The following is a 17941-nucleotide window of genomic DNA, read 5'->3' as shown; positions in this document are numbered from 1 at the left end:
TCGGGGAAGAGGCAGCATCTCTCCCATGACTGTACCTAGAACAAAAGAGAGAACCTGCCTCTGTTCTTACTCATGGAAGGAGGGGCCTGAAGGGAGCCAGTCTTAGCAAAGAGGAAAGCACAAGAAAGCAGCTTTTCTGTTGCATTTTGTTTTCCTCCTGAATTTTACTACCATGTCTAAGGATCTCCCTCTGTTTTTCAGATCTACCTCCTTGGGAAAGGGCATTGGCAGCAGTGATGGCAAAGGTTTGAGCATAGCTCATGAATTACTGCTTCTGCAGAGTTGCATGCGGTAGAGACACCAATAGGTAACACCCAACCTAGATGGCACCTTAAAGGTATTTTTGCAGGGCACAGTGGCTCATGCCTGTAATCCCAACACTTTGGGAGGCTGAGGTGAGGGGATTGCTTGAGGTCAGGAGTTTAAGACCAACCTGGGCAACACAGTGAGACCCGGTCTCTACAAAAATAACAAATAAAAAATAAATTGGCTGGGCTTGTGACATGTGCCTGTAATCCCAGCTATTCAGGAGGCTGAGGTGGGTGGATTGCTTGAGCCCAGGGGGTTGAGGCTACAGTGAGCCATAATGGTACCACTGCACTGCAGCCTGGGCAACAGAGCGAGAACCTGTCTCTAAAAATAATAAAAATAAAATAAAATAATAGATAAATACAATTTAAAGGTATTTTTATTTTATAGATACTTCAGAATTTTAACACTTTGAAAAAAGGATCAAGGTAAAGAGTTTACTGAATAATGAATGAATTGTATAATGTGCACAACTTTTGCGATATATATTTTTTTAATGTTCAAAAAATGTCAGGGAGTACAGTTTGCTCAGGGACAAACCAGTGTTTCCCAGTCTAGAATAGTTAAGACCAGGAGAGCTCCACTAAGAAACAGTACTGGGAGATTATTTTCACAGATGGTAAACTTTTGCAATTTTTCATCAAATAATTTATTTGGTAATGTGTTGCTAAGTTATAGTATGTATATTACTTTAAAAGTAGATGCATTCCTGGGGCGCAGTGGCTCACGCCTGTAATCCCAGCACTTTGGGAGGCCGAGGCAGGCAGATCACGAGGTCAGGAGATCGAGACCATCCTGGCTAACATGGTGAAATCCCGTCTCTACTAAAAATACAAAAAATTAGCCGGGCGTGGTGGCACGCACCTGTAATCCCAGCTACTCAAGAGGCTGAGGCAGGAGAATCGCTTGAACCCAGGAGGTGGAGGTTGCAGTGAGCCGAGACCATGCCATTGCACTCCAGCCTGGTGGAGAGCAAGACTCAGTCTCACACACACAAAAAAGTAAATGCATTCCTAAATATTGAATATCATTAAGTATATGCAGGAGGCATGATACCACTTTTTAAAATGCTACTGATACTCCCTAGGTCTGATCCCCAAGCTCCCTTAGAGGGAGGTGGCCATAAATTCCTCTTCAGTAATTTTAGGGCCCCCTTCTAAAATCATGTCATCATGTCACCACGATGGGAAACTCACCCAAAGTTGGGGGTAGGGGCCCTGCATTTCCATGCCATGCTCTCTGATACTGGGAGTCCTGATCTCTGGGTCCTGGGAGTCTGTGGGGGCTGCTTCCAGAAACAGTGTGCTTGAGACAGGAGCTGGGTGCAGCCGGAAGCCCCTCTGAGCTCAGCCCTGCCCAGCTGCCTCGGTGGAGAGCACACCCCTGCTCCCCAGTACAGGGCTCATTCCTGTGGGAGGGAATCTCCCTTGGGCACTGAGATCCACATCTCCAGAGTGCTGTGGTTAGCTATGCTCAGGGATTAGGGGAAGGGGTCCTGGTGAAGTTAATGGGGAGACTGAAGGCCCCCAAGCTTCCCTTTGGTGCTGTCACTACTTACCTCCACCCTGTAACTACACCTTATACAAGATGGGAAGGGGCAGCCACTGTCTCCTCAGCCCCCCTGGCAGCCTGGGCATATATGTGTGTGTGTGTGTGTGTGTGTGTGTGTGTGTGTATTTATTTATTTATTTATTTATTTATTTTTTGTTTTTTTTTTTTGAGGCAGAGTCTTACTTTGTCACCCAGGCTGCAATGCAGTGGTATGATCTCGGTTCACTGCAACCTCCACCTCCCAGGTTTTAGCAATTCGTCTGCCTCAGCCTCCTGAGTAGCTGGGATTACAGGCACACACCACCACACCTGGCTAATTTTTGTATTTTTTAGGAGAGATGGGGTTTCCCCATGTTGGCCAGGCTGTTCTTGAACTCCTGACCTCAGGTGATCCGCTCGCCTTGGCCTCCCAAAGTGCTGGGATTACAGGCATGAGCCACCGAGCCTGGCCGGCTTATATATTTTTAATAAAAGAAAGGAAGAGCCAATTCAACATGATCCTGCAAACATCTCTCTTTTAAAATATCTTTGCCTAAATATCAGTAGGGATGTCTGAAACTGGGAGTGAGGAGTAGGAGTGATAGGAGAGGATGGAACCCTCCGGAGCCCTCCGTTTTTAAAGAAAAGCTCCTGACTTCTGAAATTAGTTGAAATTTAAAAATCTCTGTGGCAAGAAGACATCAAAGGGTCTTGCTACCTGAAAAGGGTGTGTATGTGTTGGGGAAAGGGCAGTATGCTGGGAGAAAAAAAATTCACCTTGCGACCAGGCACGGTGGTTCACACCTGTAATCCTAGCACTTTGGGAAGCCAAGGTGGGCAGATCACCTGAGGTTAGGAGTTGTAGACCACCCTGGCCAACATAGTGAAACCTTGTCCTTACTAAAAATACAAAAATTAGCCGGATATGATGGCGCATTCCAGCTACTTGGGAGGCTGAGGCATGAGAATCACTTGAACCTGGGAGGTAGAGATTGGAGTGAGCCAAGATTGTGCCAATGCATTCTATCCTGGGTGAGACTTTGTCAAAAAAAAAAAAGAAAAAAAGAAAAAAGGCTTGGCGCAGTGGCTCATGCCCGTAATCCCAGCACTCTGGGAGGCTAAGGTGGGAGGATCACCAGAGATCAGGAGTTTGAGACCAACCTGGACAACATGGTGAAACCCGTCTCTACTAAAAATACAAAAATTAGATGGGCGTGGTAGTGCATGCCTGTAGTCCCAGCTACTTGGGAGGCTGAGGCAGGAGAATGGCTTGTACCCAGGAGGCGGAGGTTGCAGTGAGCCAAGATTGCGCCACTGCACTCCAGCCTGGGTGACAAAACAAGACTCCGTCTCAAAAAAAAAAGAAAAAAGAAAAAAAATCAGCTTGCACTAAGTTATCCTGCCACAAATGTTTCTGTTTAATTCATTTTATATCCTATCCCTTTCCCCTCAGCCTCCAAAAAATTCATGAGGGATCCAGTTTATAGTTGTGCTGTTGGTTGCTTGAATCCTAAATCTTGGAGTACAAACTGATCAGTGTTCCCAGGTCTACCTGGTGAAGGGCAACCCAAGGTGTCTGTGGGGCCCAAGGAAAGTCTAGACCCTCATTGTTCACCAGCTGTATCCATGGAGAGCTTGTCAGACATGTGGAATCTCAAGACCCACTAAAGCTTAAGCTGTATTTCTTTCTTTTCTTTTTTTCCCGTTGCCAAGCAGTGGTATGATCATGGCTCACAGTAGCCTGGACCTCCTGGGTTCAAGCGATCCTCCTGCTTCAGCCTCTTGAGTAGCTGGGACTACAGGCACACACCACCATGCCTTGCTAATTAAAAACCAATATTTCTGTATAGAGACCGGGGTCTTGTGCCCACATCGCCCAGGTTGGTCTCAGACTCCTAGCCTCAAGTGATCCTCCCGCCTCAGCCTCCTAAAATGTTGGGATTACAGGCATGAGCCATGGCCTTAAGATGCATTCTAATAACATCCCAGCTGATTCATGTGCACAATGTGGTTTGAGAAGCGCTGCTCTTGGAGGGAAGGGGCTGGGCGGGAGTTACTATTATTGGAAGAGTCATAAGAGCTTTTGGCTGTGAGAACCCCCTCTGTGGGGTTAGCAAGGTTCAGGCCCCTGGTGTGAGCAGATGTGGTTCTCACTCTAGCGCTGAGTCTCCATGGCGGGGCAGGCTCACCTGCTGAGCAACAGCCCTGCTCACCTGGATGGAACTCCCAGATCTGCTTACTACTTAGACCTTTGTTCTAATTTCATGGTTTCTGCCTTGGGTTGTGTCATCCTGGACTTGCAAGGCTCAAGTGTGGCGTAAGTCACCATCACCAGGGTTGATGAATTTCCCACTCTGGTGACGCCTTAATTGAAGGTGAGGCTCTCCTTTCATTAGCAAGATTCCTACCTCCTGTCTAAACTGTCACGTCAAAGACCTGGGGGGAAAAAGAGGCTGACCTCATAGTGTGGCCTCAGTTACTGTGGCTTTGGTGGTTTCTCTAAATTTATCAGCGTTTCAGGCAAGCCTATGGCATAATTACTCAAGGCCCTGGGAACGCTGGCATCGATGATTTTGTTTCTCAAACCGATGAATAAATGTTCTTCTGGCTTTTACTCCTTGCAACTGCTTTACTATAGAAAAAAGCATTTTATTTCAGCCAATTCTCACTACCATCCTTTGGGGGAAGGGCGTTGCTATTATTCCCAGTTTACAGAAAGGAAAGCAGTGCTCACTTTGGTAGTATATATACTAAAATTGGAACGATACAGAGAAGATTAGCATGGCCCCTGCGCAAGGACGACATGCAAATTCGTGAAGCGTTCCATATTTTTGCCAGATGCGGTGGTTCACGCCTGTAATCTCAGCACTTTGGGAGGCTGAGGCAGGTGGATCATGAGGTCTGGAGTTCGAGACCAGCCTGGCCAGCATAGTAAAACCCTGTATCTACTAAATACAAAAAATTAGCCAGGCGTGGTGGCGGGTGCCTGTAATCTCAGCTACTCTGGATGGGGAGGCAGGAGAATTACTGGAACCCGGGAGGGGGAGGTTGCAGAGAGCCGAGATTGCACCATTGCACTCCAGCCTGGGCAACAGTGCAAGACTCCATCTCAAAAAAAGGAAAAAAGAAAGGAAAACAGAGAGGTAAAGTCACTTTTTCAAGGTCACACAGCAAATTAAATGGTGGAGTGGGGACCCAAACCCAGATCTGCCTGTCACCAAAACCAGTGCTCTCTGTCCTCCTGGGCTATACCTGGACTTTCGAGGACAGAATTCCCTGGTGGAGGCTGTCAATTGTTTTCTTTCAGGTCAAGAAGAAAAGATGGAATGTTTTTCAGAAGATCTTGGTCATCTTCTCTTGCCTCTCCCAGCTCAGGGGAAGCATGTCTCCCAGCTTGCCTTGTTCCTCTTCTCTTATGAATGACTTGGCCCCAGAAATGTAGCTCCTCTGCTCCAATGGCTTCTTGGAAGGCCAAAAGTTGAGCCTGGGACACTTGCCCACAAGGGTTGTGGCCAGCTGGGCAAATACCCGTGGCTGAGTTGCTGTCTGGCCATGACCCTTCCAAGGACAGACGTCAACTCTGCAGCTCCATGAGATTCCCCTGAGTGGTTGCTTTGATACTGGGGAAGAAGCTGGAGGATTCTTTGATGGACATGACCCTGGGAGGGAAACAGATCGGAGTTCAAGGTCTGCCTATTCAGGGCTGCATGGTGACTTTCCTGAGCCCTAGGTACTTTTGCCTTGGTAAGTTCATTTTGCCACTAAAAAGAACATTTAAAAAATAGATTTTTGGCCAGGCATGGTGGCTCACGCCTATAATCCCAGCACTTTGGGAGGCTGAGGCAGAAGGATCACTTGAGCCCAGAAGTTCAAGACCAGCCTGGGCAACATAGCAAGACCTCATCTCTACTAAATTTTTTAAAAATTAGCCAGATATGGTGGCACATGCCTGTGGTTTCACCTACTCGAGGGGTGAGGTGGGAGGATCGCTTGAGCCCAGGAGGTCGAGGCTGCAGTGAGCCCTGATTGTGTCACTGCACTCCAGCCTGGGCAACAGAGTGAGACCCTGTCTCAAAAAACAAAACAAACAAAAAACAAAGGTTATTCTTAATTTTAAAAAATAAAATAAAAAATAAAAATAGATTTTCCTGCTATATTGATATAAAGGTGAAAATGTTAATTTTATATATGAAATCATTATCTTTATCCTAAAAGTTCATTTTTCCCCTTCTGATTTTAAGTGAAATTAAAACGTTTTTATGGGTCCTTAAAAGTATTATGGTCTCTAATCACTGTGCCTATTGTACTTGCTGGGGAATTTGGCCTAGTGTTTGGGTCTGTGGTGACCTTGAGTGAGCTGACTTTTTGGGCCTCTGTTTTCTCATCTGTAAAATGGGTAGAGCAACAGCATCTGTTTTAATCCATAGCAAGTGACTAGCAGAGAGGTAGCTTTGTGACTCTTAGTATCCAGTTAGGGCTCAATCAGTAATGCTATTGACACTGCCCTCTCCTAGGGGGTGAGGGGCTTGTATGTGGAGGGGGCTGGGCTTGTAGTGGAGAGGGGCTTAGTGCCTCCTGTGGGGAGTGGGCTGTTCCTCAGGCACTTAACTAAAAGGCCACTAGAGGCCAAGGTTTCTGCTGTCAGCCCTGCTTCCTGCTCCAGCGTCATAAAACATTAGAGCCAGAAGGGTCCTCAGGGCCTGTCCTCTGCCCAGGTCCACCAGAGACGGGATCCATCAGGGTAGAGTTGGGACAAGAACCCAGGCTGGGACCCTGGCCCAGTGCCGCTGGGCCCCACCCAGGCTGTCTTCTGAGGTGCCACCCTCAGGTAGATGATGACAAGTAGCTCTCCTTGGCAAGATGTAAACAAGACTTTGCCACAGCCTCCCTCTCTCCCTCCTGCCACCCACGTTGGCTTCTTGGCCTTTCTGCCACTCACACCATTTCCTCTGGCCACATCTGCACACGGGCCTCCACGTGCAGCACCCAGGGAGGGCCTGGGTTTCAATGGCGGCGCAACCTTGGGCCGAGTCCCGGTCTACCATTACCTTACTGGGCAGGTGGCCTCCTATTGGCATCCTCCCCTGAGAAAGGGACCTAAGCACGCTTCCTATCTCACAGGGCAGTTGCAAAGGTGACATTAGATGATGCAGGTAAAGCACTTACACAGGCAGCGGCTCCCTCATGAGGAGGAGGGAGAGGAGGAGGAGGAGCGCAGAGTGGCTTCTTCCATTCTCTCCTCTGGAGGCTGCTCAGGGAAGAGCCCCGAAGAGGACCAGGGGCCACGTGGCAGGCTGCCTGGGTTACAAATCCCAGCCTGCTCCTTACTGGTGGCATGACTTTGGGGAAGCACTTCACCTTTCTGTGCCTCAGTTTCTTCAGCTGAAAAGGGTACAGTAGAACTTCCCTCAAGCGGTCGTTGCGAGAAATAAGTAAGTGAACACACCTCAGAGGCTTCAATTGGCACCTGGTGTGTAGTTAGTGCTCAGTACAAGGTGAGGTGTTTTCTTTCTTCTTGGGACACGCCAGAGCTGACAAATCAGCTTTCGTCTTTAGGATGGAACCTTCTAGAACTGGCATGGGGTTCCAGAGATTGGAGTTCTCAGTTCCTTTCTCTCCAAAGTGTGAGAGACACGTGCTGTGCCCACTGGAGGGTTTGTGGAGTGCAGCCCAGGGAAGTTTCTGACCATCCATGGCCTCGTGGTTGCTTAAGCCCAAGCAGGTGACTTCTAGACCTCAGAAAACAGCCATGGGACAGGGAGGCTGTGGTGTTGAAAATGGTCGTGACGTGTCACATGGGCAGCATGAGGCTTGGGAGATCGGAAGCTCCAGGAACTCTAAGGGGCAGGGAGGAGAAGGGAAGGGATGACAGGTGTTGAGTGTCTCCTCTGTGCCAGGCATGGGCTGGCTCTCTGGCTGTGCTCCAGATTTGTGGAAACTGCCCTGGGTGAACCTCATTCAGGTGAGTGGGCCAGCAGAAGGTCAGCCAGGGCCCTCAGCTGTCTGGCCTCAGCCCTCGCCATGTCTTCACAGTGGGCAGTGGCCTTGGACGCAGAGCCAACCAGACACTGAGATGTGGCCTGTGGCCATGGCCCAAGGGAAGCTACTGGCTGCCAAGTCACTGAAGTGAGACCCTGAGCTCGCTAACACCAGGCTCCCACCAGCCACAGGCTGTTCACCGCTCTGCTTCCTTTTAGCTTCTCTCTTGTGGGATCACTTTAGTCTGATGTGGACCCTGAATGAGAGACAATGGGGTCCATGCTTTCTGCACGCTACTTTCCTGAAGTGACTCTTGTCACCTGAGTCCTTATTGGCAGCTGGCATAAAATATTAAAGCCTAACTGAGCGTGTGAGCTGCAGAGCCTTCCTAGCAGGCTCTGGTTTCAGTCTCGAGGCAGCTGCAGGGAGGGTCTGCAGCAGGCCCCAGTGTCCCAGCGCAGCACTGTGTGGAGCAGCGCCAGACGTACTTCTGCTCAGCAGCCACATTCTGGGAGTCCGAGGTCCAGAGTATGACCACGGTGAGAGGTATGTACTCTAGCGGCAGAATATGATCAGGAATCTGACTTTTGGAATCAGAACTGAACTCTACTGTGTGTGTCTGTCACCATCAGCAGAACAAACTGGCAGCTTCCTCTATGATGACCAAATCAAAACACTCACGCACACAGGGAAGTGATGGTCGGATACAATTTTCCTGCACCTGTTCTCTTCCTCTCTACCAAGTCTTCTTAATGTGGCATCTATGAGCCTCCCACTAGAAACTGAAGGCAAAATCATCACGTAGTTTGTTTCGTTTGTTTCTCGAGAGAGAACTGGCATTTTGCATGAAATTTTCAAAAGAGCGGTGGTTCCCAACCCAATTTTTTTTAATGTTTAAATTTAAATTTAAACATTTAAAAACTCTAGCAGTTCCACTTCTAGGAATAGCGACTACCACCTGTAAATGAGTTAAAAGATCTAGGTACAAGGACATTCTTGGAAGCATGGTGGTCGCAAAAGACTTGAAATAACTCAATTACCTGTTAATTACCTCTCTAGCGAGACTTCTTAATATGGCATCTATGAGCCTCCCTCTAGAAACTGAATGCAAAATCATCACATAGTTTTTTGTTTTGCATTGTTTTGTTTGTTTCTCGAGAGAGAACTGGTTCAATCAGTTGGGTCCACTCTTTGAAAAAAGCACAACCATAGAAGGACAAGTGTGTGTGCATGATGTGGAGAGCTTTCCAACAGGGTGAAGTGTGAAAAGCAAAGCACAGGATAGCATGTGAACTGAGCTCTGGGCTCCCATGGTGGGGGAAACAGGCATTTTGGGGTGTGGGCTTATATGTGGGGACTATTCTGGGGAAGGACCCTCCAGCCACTGGTGGCAGTGATTCCCTCAGAGGAGGGGCACAGAGGATGGAGGTTAAAGGTGAGAGGGAGACTTACTTTTCACCATAGTTCGTACTGTTTGAACATATTAAATGAGAAAACAAGCCAGGTGCAGTGGCTAATGCCTGTAATCCCAGCACTTTGGGAGACCAAGGTGGGTGGATAGCTTGAGTCCGGGAGTTTGAGACCAGCCTGAGCAACATGGCAAAACTTTGTCTCTACAAAAAATGAAAAAAAGTAGCCGGTCGTGGTGGTGCGCACCTGTAGTCCCCAGCTACTTAGGAAGCTGCAAAGTGGAAGGAGTGTTTGAGACTGGGAGGTCAAGGCTGCAGTGAGCCAAGATCATGTCACTGCACTCCAGCCTGGGTGACAGAGTGAGACCCTGTCTCCAAACAAAACAAAACAAAAAAACAACCTCAGAGTTGTTCTCCAAAGAACCTAAGCAGATAGAGGCATTTGAACAGCAGAGCTGAGGCTGAATGTGGGGCAGCTAATTTGGGTGGGCAGCTGCCACTCTAAATTAGGAAGGCGGCTAAGGTCAAAGCCTGACTCACAGCTGGCCCCACAGTGGCCTCAGGGGTTAAATGGAGTGGCGTCCTCCTGGCATGGTGTTTAACAGCCTGTTGCATGGAAGCTCATATTCTTGTTATAATCACACATACCTATGCTTTCATGAATGGAGCCGAAAGCCCATGTGCAAACCCCATTTTCCCTTCGAGGCTGGGGTGAAGCCAGAGTCTTGGTTTAGCACAGATGCTTGGCATTTGTTGAGGAGGGACAAAGAGAAGGAGCCCGACCAGTGACTCATGAGGACTGATGGTGGTGCCTCTCCTCCACCTCTCTTAGGTGTGGGACTCGCCCCTCAGCAGGTAACAGGAGGCAAGTCCCTCAGGAGGTCATCTGTGTTGCAGAGCAGCCTGGGATCACCCAAGGGCTGGGCAATCTACCTGCTAGGAGGGCTGGGCTGGGGTGAGTTGTGCTGTAGGCCACATTCCTTGGTCGTTAAGTGCCTTGTTGATATCCATCCATCCATCCATCTCATTGGTTCTGGCCGCAGTGATAGCTGAGTAGGCTTGGGAGGCAGGTTAACTATTTCATGAGAGAGGGCCTGGTGAGAGGTGCCAGTGGTGCTGGCTCACATTGGTCATCCCAGCACTTTGGGATGGATGAGAGGATCACTTGAGACCAGGAGATTGAGTCCAACCTGGGAATAGAGTGAGACCCCATCCCTACAAAAAATGTGTAGAAAAAGGGACTGGGGGCGCGGGGCTGACCTCCCTACCTTGTTCATTGCACCTACAGGGCCTCAGTAGTGATTTCAGGCAAAGGGCTACATAGAATCTTTCGTTTTTCTGTTTTTGTTTTTGCTTTTCTTTGAGGCAGGGTCTTGTTCTGTCACCCAGGGTAGAGTACAGTTGTGCCATCTTGGTTCACTGCAACCTCCACCTCCTGTGCTCAGGCAATCTTCCCACCTCAGTCTCCCAAGTAGCTTGAACTACAGGCATGCATCGCCACGCCTGGCTAATTTTTGTATTTTTTGTAGGGAGAGGGTTTCATTATGTTTCCCAGGCTGGTTATGAACTCTTGACCTGAAGTGATCTGCCTGCCTTGGCCTCCCAGAATGCTGGGATTACAGGTGTGAGCCACCACACCTGGCCCTACTTGGAATCTTGTTCTCTGCTGTGAACATCTCATTTTGCCAGAAAGCTCCTGGCCCATCTCTTGTTAGGTGGGTTGAGATGTCTGGTCCGCCCTCAGCCTACTCACTACAAGCCTGCCTCTAGCTGGTGGTGCAGCCTCAGTGGCTCCCCCAGGGCAGCGAGCCTCACTGCTCGCTGCATATGAACAGAGGTTCATATGCACCCATGATCTCCATCTACAAAGCTTGCCTGGAATTAGGCTGACCGACCATCCTGGGAGTTTTCCAGCATGCAGGACTTTCAGTGCCAAGACCAGGACAATCCCAGGCAAACCTGGACGGTTGATCACCCTCCCTGGAAGCCTGCCACCAGCAGGATGTGCTCTCCCTGCCAGGACTCAAGGGCAGGAATCATGCTTTGCTTTCTTTCATAATTGCAGACTTTATTCTCGAAATTTTTCTATAGATTCCTCAAGTATTAACAGTTAGGCTAGGCGTGGTGGCTCACGCCTGTAATCCCAGCACTTTGCAAGACCCAGGAGGGCAGATCATTTGAGGTCAGGAGTTTGAGGCCAACCTTGCCAACATGGTGAAACCCCGTCTCTATTAATAATACAAAAAAAAAAAAAGTAGCTGGGTGTGGTGGTGCATATCTGTAACCCCAGCTACTCAGGAGGCTGAGGAAGGAGAATCACTTGAACCCGGGGGGCGGAGGTTGCAGTGAGCTGAGATCGCGCCACTGCACTTCAGCCTGGGCGACAGAGTGAAACTCTGTTTCTGAAATTGTTTAAGAGTTCAGTACATACATAATGCCTCTTAAGCCTTGAATACTTCGCTGTATATTTCCTAAAAACAAGAAATTCTCTTTTACAACTGTGAACCCAAAGTATCTGAGACAGATCTCAATTGATTTAGAAAGTTTATTTTGTCAAGGTTAAGGACGTGCCTGTGACACCCCCTCAGGAGGTCCTGAGGACAAGCGCCCAAGGTGGTCAGGGTACAGCTTGCTTGTATACATTTAGGGAGACGTGATGTATCAATCCATACATACAAAATTTACATTGGTTCCATCTGGAAGTGTGGTGCAACTCAAAGCAGGGGCTTCCAGGTCCTAGGCTGATTTAAAAATTTTCTGCTTGGCAATTGGTTGAAAGAGTTATTATCAATAGGAAGAAATGTCCGGGTTGTGATAAGGGGTTGTAGAGACCATGGCTGGGTCATGCAGATGAAGAATAGATTGTAAATGTTTCTTATCAGACTTAAGCTCTGTGTTGATGTTAATGCCGGTCGACTTTTCCTGAATTCCAAAAGGGAGGAAAGTATAATGAGGCTTGTCCGAACCCTCTTCCATAATAGTCTGAACTAGTTTTACAAGTTAACGCTGGAATGCCCTTGGCTGAGAGGAGGGGTTTATTCAGATGGTTGGGGGGGCCTTAGAATTTAATTTTTGGTTTACATAACCAATATACAATGATCACAATCAGGAAATTAACATTGAAACAACACTGCTACCTAATAATCTACAGGCTGTATTGGGATTTTGTCAATTGCTCCAAGAATGTCTTCCATGGCAAAAGGAAATCCAAGCTCTGTGTTGCCTTCAATCTGGAACAGTCTCTGAGTTTTTCTTTGTATTTCATGACACTGGCATTTTATTTATTTTATTATTTCATTTTATTTATTTTTTTGAGACGGAATCTCACTCTGTTGCCCAGGCTGGAGTGTAATGGCGCGATCTCGGCTCACAGCAACCTTCACCTCCTGGATTCAAGCCATTCTCCTGCCTCAGCCTCCTGAGTAGCTGGGATTACAGGTGCCCACACCCAGCTACTTTTTGTATTTTTAGTAGAGATGGGGTTTCACCATGTTGGGCAGGCTGGTCTCGAACTCCTCAAGTGATCCGCCCACCTCAACCTCCCAAAGTGTTAGGATCACAGGTGTGAGTCACTGCGCCTAGCCACATTGGCATTTTAAAAGAGGACAGGCCAGTTATTTTGTAGAATGAAAGACACTCCGGTAGGGCTTGGCACAGAACTGGCCCCTAACAAGTGCTCCCATGTATTGAGCACCTACTGTGTCCCAGGATCTTCCTGTACATGATCTCATTCATCTCTTCAACAACGCTTTGAGGGACAAGTGACTTGATTACTTTTGCACAGAAGGAAACGGGCTCAGAGAGGTTAAGAGGCTTGCCTGAGGGTGCTCAGCCTCAAGAGGTGGCTCCAAGCTTAACTCCAGAGCCCATTTTCTTAACAATGTGGCCATTGTGCCTTGGGGAATTTTCTTGTTTTACTTGTAGTTTTTTGGTATTTTTTTGTTTTTGTTTCTATTTTTGAGACAGGGTCTCACTCTGTCACCCAGGCTGAGTACAGTGGCTCCACCACAGCTCACTGTAGCCTTGACCTCCCAGGCTTAAGTGATCCTATCACCTCAGCCTCCGGAATAGCTGGGACTACAGGCATATACCACCATGCCAGGCTAATCTTTATTTTTGGTAGAGACGGGTCTCACTCTGTCATGTAGTCTGGAGTACAGTGGTGGGAACAAGACTCACTGCAGCCTCGAACTCCTGGGTTCGAGCCATCCTGCCACCTCAGCCTCCCAAAGTGCTGGGACTACAGGCATGAGCCACCATGCCCACACAGATTTTTTTTTTTTTTTTTAACTTCTGGAATTCTGAGGTCAGCAGAGTGTTGTCATGGTCCTCAGTTATCTCCTACCTATAATAGCACCCCTCCCCGACCATGTATCAGTAGAGATAAGAAGGTTGACCTTTATACTTTCCCCAGGCCTACAAGAAACAGTGGGGAGGGGGGGGAATTAGTCTTCAGCACTTAGGAAAGATTGCCAGCAAATGGGCACAGAGGATTGTAGGACGAAAGTTCACCTTTGAGTCTTGAAATCACTGCCTCCTAATTCAAGTCCTTGTTATAGGTTGGGGCAGAAGATGGACTAAGAAACTCTTCCCTATTCTGGTCTCCGTGGTGGTAACTGCAGCTAAAGCAGCAGAGAGTTTTACCTGGTTTCCCTTCTTGCTTCCTGTCCCTGTGCAAAGCTACAGCCAGAGACAGAACATCCCTTTACAAGGTCTGGTTATTCTACTCCAGGAAGTCCTCTTGTCCTGAGGCCCAGCCACCTGTCTTCGCTCTCCCAATGTTTCCCCAGCTTCTACCTGGGCCTCAATCTCCTGGGCCACGCTCCTTGTCATACCCAATGGCCAGCCCAGTCTTTTCCCAGGCTTTGGGTTATTTATCTGTGACCCCGTGGTCCTCCTCCTTTTTTTTTTTTTTTTTTTTTTAATACAGAGGCTTGCTGTGTCACTCAGGCTGGAGTGCAATGACGTAATCTTCGCTCACTGCAGCCTCGAACTTCTGGTTCAAGTGATCCTCCTGCCTCAGCCTCCTGAGTAGCTGGGACTATAGGTGTGTGCTACCACACCTGGCTAATTTTTTAAAATAAACATTTTTTTTTTTTTTTGGTAGATGTAGAGTCTTACTATGTTGTCCAGGCTGGTCTCAAACTCCAGGGCTCAAGTGATACTCCCACCTCAGCCTCCCATAGTGCTGGGATAATAGGCATGAGCCACTGCACCTTACCTGTATTCTCTATTGAATTCATTCATTTATTCATTCAACAAATATCCACTGAGGACCTACGTGGAAGCACTGTGCTAAGCGCTGGAGTCAGCAGGGAACAAGACAAAGTCCTTACCTCTTGTCTTCATGAGAGAAAGACAATTAAGAAGCAAATGATAAATAAACAGGGTAATTGTAGGTTTTGCTAAATGCAACGAAGGAAATAAACCAGGAGGTTAAGGTAGAAAATAACTGGGAGCCATCAACTCTAAGATTACTCTGGGCTGGGCACAGCGGTTCACACCTGTAACGCCAGCACTTGGGAGGCTGAGCTGGGAGGATCACTTGAGTTCAGGAGTTCAAGACGAGCCTGGGCAACATAGTAAGGCCCCATCTCTACCAAGAATTAAAAAATTAGCTGAGTGTTATGGCATGCACCTACAGCTCCAGCTACTCAGGAGGCTGAGGTGGGGGATTGCTTGAGCCCAGGGATTCGAGGCTGCAGTGAGCTATCATCACACCACTGCACTGCACTCTAGCCTAGGTGACAAAGTTAGATCTTGTCTCTCAAAAAATAAGAAATAAAGTCATTCTGAAAAGCGGACAGCTGAGCTGCATGGAGTTCAAGGAATGGCACCCCAGAGAGAGGAAACAGTGAGTGCAAAGGCCCAGTGCCACATTTTAAGGTCGGAAGGTAGCCAGGTGCAATGGCTCATGCCTGTAATCCCAGAACTTTGGCAGGCAAATCACTTGAGGTCAGGAGTTCAAGACCAGTCTGGTCAACATCATGAAACCCCATCTCTACTAAAAATACAAAAATGAACCGGGCATGATAGTGCACACTTGTGATTCCAGCTAGGCTGAGGCACAAGAATCACTTGAACCTGAGAGGCAGAGACTGCAGTGAGCTGAGATCCCACCACTGCACTCCAGCCTGGGCAAGAGTGAGACTCTGTTTCCAAAAAAAAAAAAAAAAAAAAAAAGGCTGGGCATAGTGGCTCATGCCTGTAATCCCAGCACTTTGGGAGGCCAAGGTGGGTGGATCACCTGAGATCAGGAGTTCGAGACCAGCCTCACCAACATAGTGAAACACCAAACACCATCTCTACTAAAAATACAAAAAATGAGCTGGGCGTGGTGTTGGGTACCTATAATCCCACTCAGGAGACTGAGGCAGGAATATCACTTGAACCCAGGAGGCAGAGGTTGGAGTGAGCTGAGATCGTGCCATTGCACTTCAGTCTGGGCAACAAGAGTGAAACTCCATCCCAATAAATAAATAAATAAATAAAATAAAAATAAAAGGGCCGGGTGCAGTGGCTCACACCTGTAATCCCAACACTTTGGGAGGCTGAGGAAGGCAGATCACAAGGTCAGGAGTTCAAGACCAGCCTGACCTTGAGGTGAAACATGGTGAAACCCCGTCTCTACAAAAAATACAAAAATTTGCCAGGCACGGTGGCGGGAACCTGTAATCCCAGCTATTCAGGAGGCTGAGGCAGGAGAATGGCTTAAACCCAGGAGGCAGAGGTTGCAGTGAACGGAGATCACACCATTGCACTCCAGCCTGGATGACAGAGTGAGACTCTATCTCAATAAATAAATAAATAAAATTTAAAAAAATAAAAAATAAATACAAATAAAATAAAGTTCGAAGGTGACAATCTCTCCTTTATATGTTAAGACTTCTCTGACTGCCATGTGCTGGTGTCCAAACAGGAGGTATCTCGGAGTCCAACCCTCCTGCTTGCTCCAAGTCACGTGCCCCACTCCTAGGCTCAAGCCATCCTCTCTCCTCAGCCTCCCAAGTAGCTAGCACTACAGGCACATGCTATTGTGCCTGGCTAATATTTTAATTTTTTGTAGAGACAGGGTCTCCCTGTGCTGCCCAGGCTGGTCTTGAGCTCCTAGGCTCAAGTGATCCTCCTGTCTCGGCCTCCCAAAGTGCTAGGATTACATGTGTGAGCCACCATGCCCAGCCAATAGTACGGATTTTGTGGGATCCTTGTTAGCATTCAATGAGAAGACGCTGGACCGTCCTGGAGCTACGTCTGGAGGGGGAGCTAACAGTGGGGCTGTGCCTGTACCTCGCCCTTTCTTGGCTGGGAGCAACTGGAGCAACAGCACCCGCCACACCTGCTACTGTCTCCCCAGACTCCGTGGCTCAGCTGTGAGCTGTGAGGGCCCCCTGGATTCTTGGATTTTCTCCACATTGTTACTGCTCAAATAACTGGCCTTGCTGCTGGCAGAGAACAGACAGGGGATGAGGAGCTGATATTTGAGGAGGTAAATTAAAGCAGCAGGCTTACAATACGTTTTATGAGCTTGGCAGGTATAGCTGAAGTGGGTGTTATCAGTAAATACAGCAACGGCATTGATCACTCTGGGCAAATAGCCTCGAGGGGCTTACAAAGCCTTGGAATGTTCCCACGAGGTCTCCATTTGGAGCCTACATAGTGCAGTATGCTGGATCTGGGGTCAAAAGACCTGCCACTCAGCCGGGCTGGTGGTGCACTGAAAATCGTCCGCCTCCAGCAGAAGCTATAATCCCAGCACTTTGGGAGGCCGAGGCAGGAGGATCCCTTGAGCCTAGGAGTTTGAGACCAGACTGGGCAACATAGTGAGATCCAGTCTCTATAAAAAGGTAAATTAGCTGGGCTTGGTAGCACATGCCTGTAATCCCAGCTATTGGAGAGGCTGAGGTGGGAGGATCACTTGAGCCTGGGAGGTCAACACTGCAGTGAGCTGTGATTGTGCCATTGTACTCTAGCCTGGATGACAGAGCGAGACCCTGTCTCAAAAGAAAATCAAAAAGACCTTCCTCTCATTAGCTGTATGACCATGGCCACGTTAATTAATGGAGCCCACTGTTTCCTTATCAACTGTTTCCCAAGCCCCTCAAGATTGTGTTGGCAAGAAGAAAATGCAACAATAGACCAGGCATGGGGGCTCATGCCTATAATCCCAGCACTTTGGGAAGCTGAGGCAGGCAGACCACTTGGGGTCAGGAGTTCAAGACCAGCCTGGCCAACATGGTGAAATTCAATCTCTACTAAAAATAGAGGTGGAGGGTGCAGTGAGCAGAAATCACACCACTGCACTCCAACCTGGGCAAAAAGAGTGAGACTCCATCTCAAAACATAAAAAAGAAAACAGACAAATAAGAAAGGAAGGAAGGAAGAAAAAGAAAGAAAGAGAGAGAGAGAAAGAAAGAAAGAGAAAGAACGAAAGAGACAATGGCCAGGAGAAGCTTTGTAAGTGATGAAGTGCTGAGCTTCTGTGAGGAGATGGTGATGATGATGTAGTGTGAGTTCTAGAATCAGAGGCTGGGTGATTTCTGGCAAGTTGCTTATCCTCTCTGAGCCTCTTATGTGTAAGATGAAGATAAAAGCAATATCAGTCTTATTAAGAAGATTACATGTGGTATATTGAGTTGAATAGTGTTCCCCAAAATGTATATCCACCTGGAACCCTGGGAATATGACCTTATTTGGAACTAGGGCCTTTGTAGAGG

General features: G+C 48.0%; 1 non-coding gene across 1 annotated transcript; it reads left to right on the top strand.

Moving 5' to 3' along the window:
- Positions 1 to 4565: 4565 nt before the first annotated feature.
- LOC111541485 lies at positions 4566 to 4672 on the top strand. The gene has a single exon (XR_002731263.1). It is a non-coding gene; the product is annotated as a U6 spliceosomal RNA (small nuclear RNA).
- The last annotated feature ends 13269 nt before the right edge of the window (positions 4673 to 17941 follow it).

This window comes from Piliocolobus tephrosceles, chromosome 17, assembly GCF_002776525.5.
Source record: "Piliocolobus tephrosceles isolate RC106 chromosome 17, ASM277652v3, whole genome shotgun sequence".
In the NCBI taxonomy this organism is placed as follows: domain Eukaryota; kingdom Metazoa; phylum Chordata; class Mammalia; order Primates; family Cercopithecidae; genus Piliocolobus; species Piliocolobus tephrosceles.
This window is presented reverse-complemented; position numbering and strand designations above follow the sequence as displayed.